This window comes from Berghia stephanieae, chromosome 12 (genome assembly GCF_034508935.2).
Source record: "Berghia stephanieae isolate SIO BIC M18660-M18661 chromosome 12, UCSD_Bste_1.3, whole genome shotgun sequence".
Lineage (NCBI taxonomy): Eukaryota > Metazoa > Mollusca > Gastropoda > Nudibranchia > Aeolidiidae > Berghia > Berghia stephanieae.
Window position 1 is genome coordinate 26,993,494 of NC_088371.1, and position 12,327 is coordinate 27,005,820.

The window sequence follows — 12,327 nt, forward strand, 5'->3', positions numbered from 1 at the left end:
GCCTATAATATTCTTCTTTACAAAGGTCCGCGTTTTACGCTTTGAGCCATCGCTTGCATCACACTGCACAAGCATTGTGGGGATAGGTAGCGACCAAGTACTCAGTTTACACCTGAGTCCGATGAGCATAGAGCCGTTTCCAAAGATTCAACTATGCGCCGTTCAGAGCGGGACTCGAACCTTGAACCTCCCGATCCGAAGGCCAGTATCATACAACACGACCATATAGCCGTGCGACATAAAACCATTTTGAAGCCTTGGGTCATATTTATTTATTTATGTGGATTCTTGTTTTAAGTGTTAAATATCTGTTTCGGCCATCATTTTTAATTGGAGTATCACACTGCAATAGGCTTCAACAGTCGTGACGTCACTTCCCTCGCAATGACGCATAGTAATATAGTAACTGGTTCTAAACTATCGGAAGAATGGTGGACGCCCTTATGAAATACTTCTCCGATGAGCATAAAAGTGTATCCATAGGAGAAAAACATCATAAATCTTATCATGTTTTGACTTTTATACATTCTTATCACATGAAATGTGAAAAAGTTATAGCCAGTAAGAAGAATAAAAAGTACCGACTTTCTTTGTTAAGAACAAACTGCTGGTTTCTGGGCGGATGTGACATCAGACTATTGAATCCCATTGTAATAGTAATAGCACTGTATAACATTACCTGGGCATTGACTTCCATGTTCACGACAATATTCCAATTGTGACCGGAAATACTCTTCTCCGGAAGTCCCTGTGCATTTGTCTTCAAGTTTCAAAAGGCATTTAGTAATGGCACGGTAAAACCTGAATAAAATATAACGCCGCTTTAAAAAATAATAGAAAACTAAACTTTATATATATGACATAATGGAAAAGTGCCCGAGAGGTTAAAGCATTACATTGTGATGTGGAAGGTCTCGGGTTCGAAACCCGCTTCGGGCACTTTCGTTTTTTCCCTGGGCAAGATTATTAACCCCAAATTTGTTCACTTTTGACAACATGGGTGATTCCTGTTGATGGATTATCTATATTCCTTCATGGAATGCCTAGGCGACGAGATCTAATAATGCCTTTGGGAAAGGGTGTAATTTTTAAAATATACATGTCGGAATTTGTCATATTTGTGACTCACCGCCTTAATAAGGGGTTATGTCGAGTAGGACGAGGAGTTGAACATCAAATTTTAAGCCAAAAATTATACGAGACTTTCAAAACGTGAGGTCCTATATATCGCAATATCCACCAAACGTGCTCAAAACGCTTTTCAAGGGTTCTCTAACAAACAGTAACACTAAACATGTAGGATAAGGCATGACGTCTGTTAGGCGATATTACGATTTTTAGGACATAATAGACAATGCTGTTAACGGTTAAGTACTCATTATATAGTACGGTGAGATAATGTGAGTGAAGAGTTTTCCAAGGATTCACCCATGCCCTGCTCAGCGTGGGACTTGAACCCGTGACCTTCCGATCCAAATCACCCATGCCCTGCTCAGCGTGGGACTTGAACCCGTGACCTTCCGATCCAAGGCTAGTGTTTATAAGACCATATACTTAAATCCATTTCTTTTATTGGTGTAAATTCTACATCTCCTCAAAAGGCAATAAATTAGAAGGTCAAATGCTTAAAAGATATTCCGTGTGTGTTTGGGTGATTATAGATAGTATGCAGATTACGTCACTTAGGCCTTTGTTATTGTTTTTGCCATCCGCGTTTGTGAGTTGTTCTCACTAAACTGTATTAACCAGATTATAAAAGTTCATGGTTACACAGAGTTTGTGTGTTGGTCCGTTATACTTCCGGATGGAAATGTTGTGAACTCCTTGGCCAAGCGCATTCTATCTATATATATCGTATCGGCCATGAAAGATCTAAGACGAAAATTACCACCAATAAAGAAGATCACATGCAGATACAGACCTAATAATTGAATCAGAACATCAAGCGAAAATATACATGCCAATAATATCAACTATCTTAGAAGCATGGATTCTAAAAGTGAATCAATCCAAAACAGAATATACAAAAATCAACAGAAATTTAAATGAATGGAAAAGTGTACGTAAACGAGGCAATTTGATCAACGAAAATGAAGACCTCAGAAAACAAAAGCAGCTGGCATTCAACCAACTCCAACATTTATGGAATAGAAATAACATATTCAGTGAGAATAAACGAATACAGATTTACGAGGCACTGATTATTCCGATATTGACATATAATTGTGGAACCTGGGGCCTCACAAAAATGAACTTAGAACGTCTCGATTCATACCACCGCAAACAATTAGGTCGTGTAATCGGAATCTATAGGCCAGAGACAATTACAAATACTGATCTCTATGAAAAATCCAGGGTCCAACGCCTGAGTACAATAATAAAAGAACAGCGATGGAGGCTATTTGGTCACATCTTACGTCGAGAAGATAACATCCCAGCACAAACTGCAATGACAGAATATGTCCTTCACGGCAACAAATATGTAAGGAGACCACCAACATCAATAGTAATTACCCTAAACCAGGATCTCTCTACTTATCAGAAATTTGTGGATTCAGATGAGGCCGAATTAATCCCAGATGAACTAAGAAATACTGCAGTGTCCTCAGTACTAAAGTCACAAGAGGATCTTGACAGCCTCAAAGGTCGGGCCCAGGACCGTGACCAATGGAAACAATTAACAACATGGATGGAGAGAGCAGCTATACTCTTCGACCTTTACTGAATCACACAATTCTCAGCAAGCGTCATTCAGACTGCGATGCATACTACTATACACACACACACACACACACACACACACACACATATATATATATATATATATATATATATATATATATATATATATATATATATAATATATATATATATATATTAATATATATATATATAATATATATATATATATATATATATATATAAATCGTTTTAGTGTGTGTGTGTGTGTGTGTGTGTGTGTGTGTGTGTGTGTGTGGCTATGTGGTCCAGTGATATGACACTCGCCTTTCGGATCGGAAGTTTTAGGGGTCGAGTTCCGCCCTAAACGGCGCATTGTTGAGTCCTTGGAAAAGACTATTTACTCGCATTCCTTCACCATACTCAGATTTAAAACGAGTATTTAGCGTTGTCTTTGTCTCGCGGTAATCAGGTTTAAAACAAGTATCCAGCCGCTCACAGTGTTGTCTTTGTCCGAAAATAATGCAATGTGGCCTAACAGGCGTCATGTCTCGACCTGCATGTTAAGTGTTGCTGTTGGCTCGACGGGCCCCACTGTAAATCGCTTTGAGTACTTTTAGCGGATGCTTCATAACTTACTTAAGCCCTTAACCCCAGTCGGACCATAGGCCATCAACGATGCTTAGCCATTTGACTCTTCCTTGGCATGTCTTCTCCACCTGCTTCCATGCTTAACCGCTTCTCTTTGCTTCCTCCACCGTGCTTCTTCACCACACCTATTTCTGCGTCCCCTATTTCTTGGCTTCTCTGGTTTTCTTTCTTCTTGAGGATTCCATGCCAGAGCATGTCTTGTGATGTTGCGGGAAGGATTTCTATCCACCCCCATCCCCATTTCCTCTTTCTGATTTGTATATTTATAGGTGTTTGATTGGCAGTTTCCCAAAGACTTTCATTTCTGACTTTATCCATCCAACTGATGTCCAAAACCATCCTTAGACATTTGTTTATAAAAGTCTGTAATTTATTTGCGATGCGTCTGGTTGTCCTCCATCTTTCCGATCCATATAGTGATACAGACATCATCATCATCATTGCCTTTTTCACCCTGGGTCAGGGTATAGGCCAAGACAAACAGTTTCCATCCTTCTCTATCCTGAGCTAAGTTTTTAAACTCGTTCCAAGTCTTGTCACTTCTCTGTACATCTGCTTCTTTAATTCTTCTCCATGTTCCTCGTGGCCTTCCCCTTGATCTTCTGCCCTTCTAGCCCAATACTTTCTTTGTTATAGTGGAGTCATTCTTTCTAAGGGTGTGTCCAATCCTCCTCCATCGTCTTCTTCATATTGCTTCTCCCATTGGTTTCTGCTGTGTTCATTTCCATACTTAATTCTATCCATTTTATTCTGAGTAGCTTACGCATGCACCTGATTACAAAAATATGTATCCTCCTTATACATGCCTGCGATGCATTCCAAGTTTCATATCCATACAGTAGAACAGACTTCACGTTTGAGTTGAAGTCTTAGCTTTGCTACAGACTTTACATTAGTAGTAAAAATTCTTAGTTTTGTCGAGACTCGAGACTCGAGACCCCAACGTCTTTTCAGGATTTGAAAGGCTGTACATGCTTTACCAATTCTCGATGCGACATCCTTGTCCGTGCCTCCATTTGTGTCTACTACACTGCCCAGTATTGACCTCTTCTTGTTCTAGGGTTTCATTTGAAATCTGTATTGTTTTTTGTTTTTTTTTTTATTTTGTTTGTAGCTCCTATTCTTAAAAATTTTGTTTTCGCTTTATTAATGTTAAGACCCCATCTTGACTATGTTACAGCTAGGGTTTCAGTCTTATTTTGCATCTGTTGATGTGTATGTGAAATCAATGCAATGTCGTCTGCAAAGTCAAGGTCTGAAAACTTTTCTATATATAAATGCTGAAGTCTGATTACTTTAGAATTTACCATTAAGAAATATGTCATGTTTATATTCAATATTGAATAGTAGTTATTCTTACATTGAAATAAGTGGTTCTTTAGAGTCATAAGGCTCATGGAACTGGAGTTTTTCCTGTTTCTGTAACATGAAGCAACAGACCTCAAATAGTGCTTGATAACTTTCTTTAAACAGTAAATGGTATTTCATCTTACTTTGAAATAATTGGTCCTTTAGAATCATAAGGCCCATGGAGTTTTTCCTGTAACACGAAGCAACATAATGTAACAAGTGCTCGCTGAACTCTGAATAAGTTGCACATTTACATTTTACTAAGAGTTAGATCCAGTTATTCATTCAAACATTGCTATCTTAATTTCGAATTGTCATTTAATTAATAAATATAAAGTTAAATAAATCCAATGAGAATAATTGATAAAATAAGGTAATTATAACGTTTATTCATTGTTTGGTCCATATGAATTTTACTTTATGATTTTGTGTGAGATGATATATTGCTTTTTATGGGACCACGAGAAAATGCTTTAGGCTAGGATGCCATACTGATTTTTATTTTTTTTTTTAAATTTCCAGATCTAAATAACATTACAACAATAATGAGTCTCTGCATTTATTTAATTGTTCTGGAAGCATTTGCCTGCCTATACCATGGGAATTAATCAATTTATATTCAGGGAGAAGTATCATTATTATTATTATTATTATTATTATTATTATTATTATTATTATTATTATTATTATTATTATTATTATTATTATCATCATCATCATCATCATCATCATAATCATCATCATGATCATCGTTCATCATCATCATCATCATCATCATCATCATCATTATCATCATAATTGAGCTTTATATTGCGCAATATCCACTTTACAAGTGGTCACTGGTCAAGAGTAACATTTAACATGTAGGACGGGACATGCCGCCTGTTAGGCGATACTAGAATTTTTCGGACAACGCCACAGCTGTAAACGGCCAGGTGCCCATTTTACACCTGAGTACAGTAAGAGAATGTGAGTAAAGAGTCTTTTCCAAGGACTCAACTATGCGCCAAGCGCGAGGCTCGAACCCAGGACCTTCCGATCCGAAAGCGAGTGCCATACCACTAGACCACATAGCATCATCATCATCATCATCATCATCATCATCATCATCATCATCATCATCACCATCATCATCATCATCATTATCATCATCATTGAGTCTTTTCCTTCAAGATTATCAAAATGGATTTCATTTGTTACTGTCTTATAGAATTCCTCATATATATCATTATGGACCCTTCTATGTTTTTTTATTGGAATTCATGTTTTTCTTCTAGACCCTATACTCTATATTTTTCATAAAACCTCTCAGCTTTATTGACCCATCAATTATAATCTAGAGACTAGAGAGCGGTGATAGGACCATATTTTGCTTTCGAGAGTTACTTAATTTTAAAAGCAGCTCACTGTTGTTTGTAAAGATTTTTAAAACACTTTTTTTTCTAATGACAGTGTCTAATACACGTTAAAACCAATGCATATCTATCCCTATGTAATTTTTGGCAGTGATCTCTCCATTTTAATGGTATTGGCTCCTGTTTCTTTATACAAATGCACTGTGAGCTTGTTATACACTTGAAAGAAACATTTACATAGGGAAGTCAAGAAGAATAAAGCAAAAGACACCTGCTTCCTTGGTTATGAATAAGAAATTTAAAAAGAAATAGGCTATGATCTCTTTATCCTTTCTATCATTTAACTTTCTAATTATTTTTAAAAGTTTATTATATCCTTTTCTATATTTATAATTTATCAACAAGATAAGAGTACTGATGAATCTATTTATGTAGCTGATTTGTAATGGTAGTAAAATTTGATAGATGGGACCATGTGATGTTGCAGAACATATTTTTAAAATGTTTGTATTGAATTGTTTCATTTATCAGCAACATCAGATTAAATAATGCAGTGGCTTAATCACAAACTTTCTGCACTTCATATGCAAGACAGTGATGCTTTTGTGCTACGTTTCTCGAAATATTCACAAAGTTTCTGTATTTTAGAAATAAGACCATGGCGCTATTGTCTTAACTGGTTAGTCGCAAATTCTGCCTTTGTATTCCATTTCTCGAATCAAATGTTTTCTATTTATTCTATTTATTTGCAAATTTCTACACTTTATAAACAAGACCATGACGCTTCTGTCTGGACCGGTTAATCGCAAATTTTGATTTTGTGTTCCTCTTATCTAATCGAGTTCGTTTCTATATTTTATTCATTTATTCGCAAAGTTTCTTCACTTTATAAACAAGACCTTGACCAGTTAATCGCAAATTCTTCCTTTGTGTTCCATTTCTGGAATAAAATTCTTTTCTATTAAATAATCATTTTAATGGCAAACTTTCTGCACTAAGTCTACACAGGTTAATCGCCTGTTCTGCCTAAGAAGTACATTTCTTGAATCAGAACCTTTCTTAACCAAAGATTTTGCTGAGGTTCTTACATCACAGGTTTTTTCAATAATGGAACTACACAGTTTCAGTAATAATTATCCATTTTCTTTTTCTTTTTTTTTTCTTTCTCTTTCACAGGATGAGAATACAAGCATGCCTTTAATGGAGAAACATAATATCTATAATTTTTAAAAATGATTTTCAGTGTGAATAACATGAATATGAATGAAATCACAAAAAAGTAAAAGTGATATAAATTTATAATCTGTTTAGAATTTATTTTGATTTCACAAGTTGTGTTATGGCCCTCGTTTACAGCAGGACGGGTGAGACTGAGAACCAGTCCTCCCAATAGCACTAGATGTGCAAAATGTGATTTCCATTGATACAGTTTAAAGACTATCCTGTTTTTATTCATTCTGGTGCACGCTGTAGGTTTGATTTTTCCTTTCAATCTAAGACTTGATTGAATTCTGACTCAATGCAAATCAACTTTGTTCCAACTCCTCAATTTCAAATTACAATGAACTTGTGCGCCCTTCCTTCTCTGTTTACCTACAGGTTATTGGATATGTAAGTTTAATACATATACGTCTACCACAATGATAGACTAGCAATTTATCTAAATATCTTGCAATCGTCTTTTGTAATAACTTTCCATTCTGGGTTACACTAAAAAGTTAGCAGTGCCGTGTTACAAAAGTACTTTGGTGTTAAAAAGATCAGCATCGTAACATTCTAATCTTTGTCATATGTTGGCAGGTGTAAGATTTATTCATTTTGCTAGTCATCATCATCATCATAGCTTGTCGCACCAACACCGAACCCACTCCACAGCATCCAGGAAGCAAACTCTTAGGTCATGGTCAGTGCAGCTGAGCCCATCCTGGCATTCTCTAAGGATGTCTGCTCTGAGCATCCACATGTACACAAGCTAGTCTCAGTCAGCCCCCACTTTTTCATGCTTCCAGTTGTTCTCACAAGTTTTGCCCGTGCTCTGTTCAGTGTTACCAATTCATTCCTGGGCAGCTCAGTTCCGCAGGACAGTTCTTCTCTCGGATCTCCAACAGCTTCATTTACATGATTGTTCCACTCTCTCCTTGTGGAAAGCCTGTATACAGCTGCATAGTCAGGGTTGATGCTTTCTTCCATCGTGAAGCTCTTTCTCGACTTCAGTCTACTTGTCATTGGGCTGTGGTCATGGAGGGGGTGCCTTGGGTCCATTTTCTGTTAATATTTCTGGGCTTTGGAAGCAGTGGCTCGTCGAATTTGGGGAGGTGCAATGCCAGCCAGCCGATGGAGGACTGGAACTGCAGTCGGTTTCAAGTTACTCCAATGATCTGGCAGGTGTTATTTGACATGCCAGGATCTTGCCCAGACTGGTGAACCTATTCGGCTGATGAATAGCAGAGGGCTAGTAGGGTTGTCCTGACTGTTTCTGGATCTGCTCCCCATATACTTTTTTGCATCTTTTCTTAGGAAACTGTTTCTTGTGGCCACCTTTGCTTTTTTTGTGTTCTGAGAAAAGGACATTGTGCGGTCTACTGTAACACCGAGGTACATGGGAAATGTGTTGTTCTCCAGTATGTTTCCATTCCCGGAGATGTTCAGTTTTCCTGTTTTCTTTAGGCTTGGCGGTTCTTTAAATGGAAAGCTCACACTTGAATTTTTCCTGGGTTGTCATTTAGTGAGTTCTTTAAATGTGGGCTCAGAGAGTGGCTCCAAGACATCCGTTAGTCTCTCCTCAATGGTCTTGAAATCAGCATATAGAAACCCCCTGATGTTCTCGAACTGAGGTTGGTTGTTGGTATAAACGTTGAAAAGGATAGATGCAAGTACCGATCCTTGAGGGAGTCCGTTCTTTTGTGATCTGCTTTTCTTCCCATCCATTTCCACAAAAAAGTGACGGTTTGACATAAGGAATTTTATTATTGCAACTATTTTTGTGTTACGAGTTACCCTTGCAACCATTAGGAGCAGTTTTCTGTGATTTACTGTGTCATAGGCAGCTGCCAGGTCCACGAACACAGTTCATGTAATTTGTTTGTTCTAGTAGACATGATGATCCTACCTCAATAATAGGCGATAGGTCTGTATTGTGATTTTGGTATGGGGTTGCCGACAATTTTTGACATGTCTGGAAGACACAAATGCAAGGTCTGGGTTGTAGCCTGTTCTCCAGCGAGCGCTTGAAAAGGATGGTTGATGCGTCATAGAAGAGTGTCAGATTATATTGGTCAACCCATTCCTCAACAGTATCTCCATCTTCGTTGTTCTCATTGTATCCCCATTTGGTGCTGTGGCTGTTAAAGTCACCTATATAATCATTGGTTTCTCACTAGTGGTGGATGTAACTGGCCACTTGAATGGCGTTGGTGGAGGTTTGTTGACAGATATCACAGAAGGTGTTTAAGCTTTCTAAATCTTCATTTATTCTATTGGAGGCTATTGGTAGGTGCTTCGTAGTATACCACATAACTAAATCGTCAGCATATAGGGCCTTTTATGTCTGTAATACTTCTGGTAGATCATTTATAAAAATAAGAAAGTGAGTACAGCTGAGCCAGGATCCTTGTGGGAGACCTTCCTCTAATACTTCTCTGTTTGACAGTCCGTTATTAATTTTTGTTTGGATTGTTCTGTTACTGAGAAATTGTTTAATCCAGAAGTAGAGATTTCCATCAATTCCGTAGTCCATCATTTTTTGATAACAACCTTTCCTCCATACTTTGTCATAGGCTTGTTGGAGATCAACAAAAACCGCGACTGTATGTTTTCCATCTTGAAAGCCATCAATTATTTTTGACTTAATCTAAACAATTGATCTTCTGTTCTTTGCCCTATCCTAAAGCCTGCCTGGTATTTATTTAGTAGGCCACATGTCTCCAGCCACCAGTATAATCGGTTATTTACCATTCTCTCAGCGATCTTTCCAACACATGAGGTGAGATATATTGGTCGGTAACTTTTCGTTTCGTCGGGTGGTTTATCTTTCTTTAAGATTGGAATTATAATAGCATTTTTCCATCCCCTTGGTACTATTCCTGTCTCCCATGTTAGATTTATAAGTTTGAGAAGCATCTGTTTACCTATCACGCTAAGATGCAAGAGCATTTCATTGTGTATCTTATCTGGTCCAGGGGATTTCCTTAACTTGAGTTTTTTCATAGCTCTGTGAAGTTCTGACATCGTAAAGCCCTCTTTGAACAGACATGAGATACCTTTTGGGGCCTTTTCTTGATGTTTAAGGTTTTTACTCAATTTTTTGTCCTTTTCACTTCTTTTTGATGCCTTGTTTAATGAAGCAAAATGTTTGTTGAAGATTATGGCTTTTTTTTGTGGTCATCTACGATTGTACCTTCTGTAGTTTTCATGGGATTTGGGTTGGTTTTCGGGGTTTCATTGTTAAGATTATTAAGTAAGGCCCATGCTTTATTCCCATTTTGATTGAGGTCAATATTAGCGCATGTGTCTGCCCATTTCTTTCTTTTAGCGTTGTTAATAGTTCTTTTGACAATTGCCGATGCTTTATTGTACTCAATCTTGTTTATAATGGTTTTGTTTTCCTCTAAGTTTTATCTTGTTTCCTTTCTTGCATTTACTGCTTTTCAATTTCTTTGCTCCAGAAGGGTTTGTAATTTTGTCGACTACCTCTTGGAATTCCTGCTTTTGCAGCTGCAAGAATGGCTTTGGTGAGGGCTTCTTTTAAATGTTCTACACTTGATGTATCTGTAATTTTTGGAAGCTGGTCATCTAGTGATGCTGTGAATACATCCCAGTTTGCTTTATTGAAATTCCATTTGGATTTCTGCTCAAATGTTTTCTTCTGTGTTTGAACTGTTATTTGTGTTAAAATTGGTTATTGCCTATTTCATCCAGGAGTTTAATGTGACAAGAATTCAGAAGGTCAGAGGAGGTGATGGTTAGATCGGGATGACTCAGGGACATATGAGCTCTTTGAAGAAAGGTGGGGACTGAGTCTGCATTTTGTAAAATGGTGAGGTTGGTTGTATTACAAAGCTTTTCTAGTTCTTTTCCTGTGTTGTTTCAATTTTTGTATCCCCATAGTGGAGAGTGGCCATTGAAGTCACCAGCAATTATTGTGTTGTTGTATTGGGAACTGTTTAGCTCTGTTAGGTTTATAGTACACCATGGAGGGTTATAAATATTGTATAGCAATGACTATCTCGCACAAATCTTTGGGCCTCTTTTTCGCTCTCGAAGTGCCCGAATTTGCGTCAAAATATGGGACGAAGCCGTTTCGTATATGCTATTTAAAAAAATTAATTACGACGCTGTTTATCGATGAATATAACTGAAAGTTGGCACACAGTTAGAAAAAAGGTCATTTTAGATTATGTCAAGCGACAAAACTCGTGCAATTACCAGAAGACCGTTAAAAATAGATTTTTACTCTTTGGAGTAAAATATTTCTAAAACTACCGGGCGTGGAGGTTTTGTCGCTGACAAGGTAATACATGAACATTTCTTCTTTTTGGTTGTAAAATTACATATGAATATGACGAGTACTTTTCCCGTATTTTACAAAACACCATCCTAATTTGCTCTTCAAGTTTCAATCTTTTAATCCACTTATTACGCAAGATACAACCAAAGGTCGAAAAAAAAATGCCGAAAAAGCGTCCCATATTTTCGCGTTTTTTCCCTCTTTGCGGGTCATCCAAATAAATGACACCTTTGAAACTGCATAACTTGTTTATTTATGAATGGATTTTCAAAATTAAAAAACATTTCTACTCAGTGGAGATAGGGCTTTGATTTTAGAAAAAAAATTTCCTCAAAAAGAGAAAAAAAAACATTTTTCATAGTCATTGCTATATTGTAATTGTTGGATCACCCGCTGTGTCGCTCAAGCAAGTCACCTCGCCCTAGCTCAGTTTGTGGCGCTGCACTACGGCTTACGACTGGGTTATTCCATTGTTTCCTTGGAATAGACCATATGTATCATTTATGTATGTTGCAAATAGTTATTTGTTACATACAGAGAGGAAAGAACGGAGGAAGAGAGAGAAAAGAGGGGGGGGGGGGGGAGAGAGAGGAAGAGAGAGGGGACACAATCCTTATCTTTAGAAGAAGGAAATGAGAGAAAGGAGACATATGGAAAGAGAAGAAAGAAATAAAGGAAGAGAGAGATAATAAAGAGGGACTTGAAGAGAGAATTAAAGGAAGATTGCGGAAGAGAGAACATAACAGAGAGAGGGAGATGGAGAGAGACAGAGACAGAGAGAGAACA

The 12,327-nt window shown here is 37.4% G+C and overlaps 2 long non-coding RNA genes across 3 annotated transcripts in view; one reads left to right on the top strand and one right to left on the bottom strand.

Annotated features, from left to right (window-relative positions):
- The window catches only part of LOC144957938 (uncharacterized), a 23,863-nt gene extending 23,061 nt beyond the window's left edge, over positions 1-802 (bottom strand). The window contains exon 1 of the long non-coding RNA XR_013642263.1: positions 680-802. This is a non-coding gene — a long non-coding RNA (uncharacterized LOC144957938). The remainder of the gene's footprint in view (positions 1-679) is intronic.
- The window catches only part of LOC144957792 (uncharacterized), a 57,415-nt gene extending 45,320 nt beyond the window's left edge, over positions 1-12,095 (top strand). Inside the window, exon 3 of one of the 2 annotated variants that reach the window (XR_013642208.1) lies at positions 7,212-12,095. This is a non-coding gene — a long non-coding RNA (uncharacterized LOC144957792). Of the gene's footprint in view, positions 1-5,202; positions 5,353-7,211 lie in introns of those variants that run through there. The other variant, XR_013642209.1, reaches the window with a different exon arrangement.
- Positions 12,096-12,327: the final 232 nt, after the last annotated feature.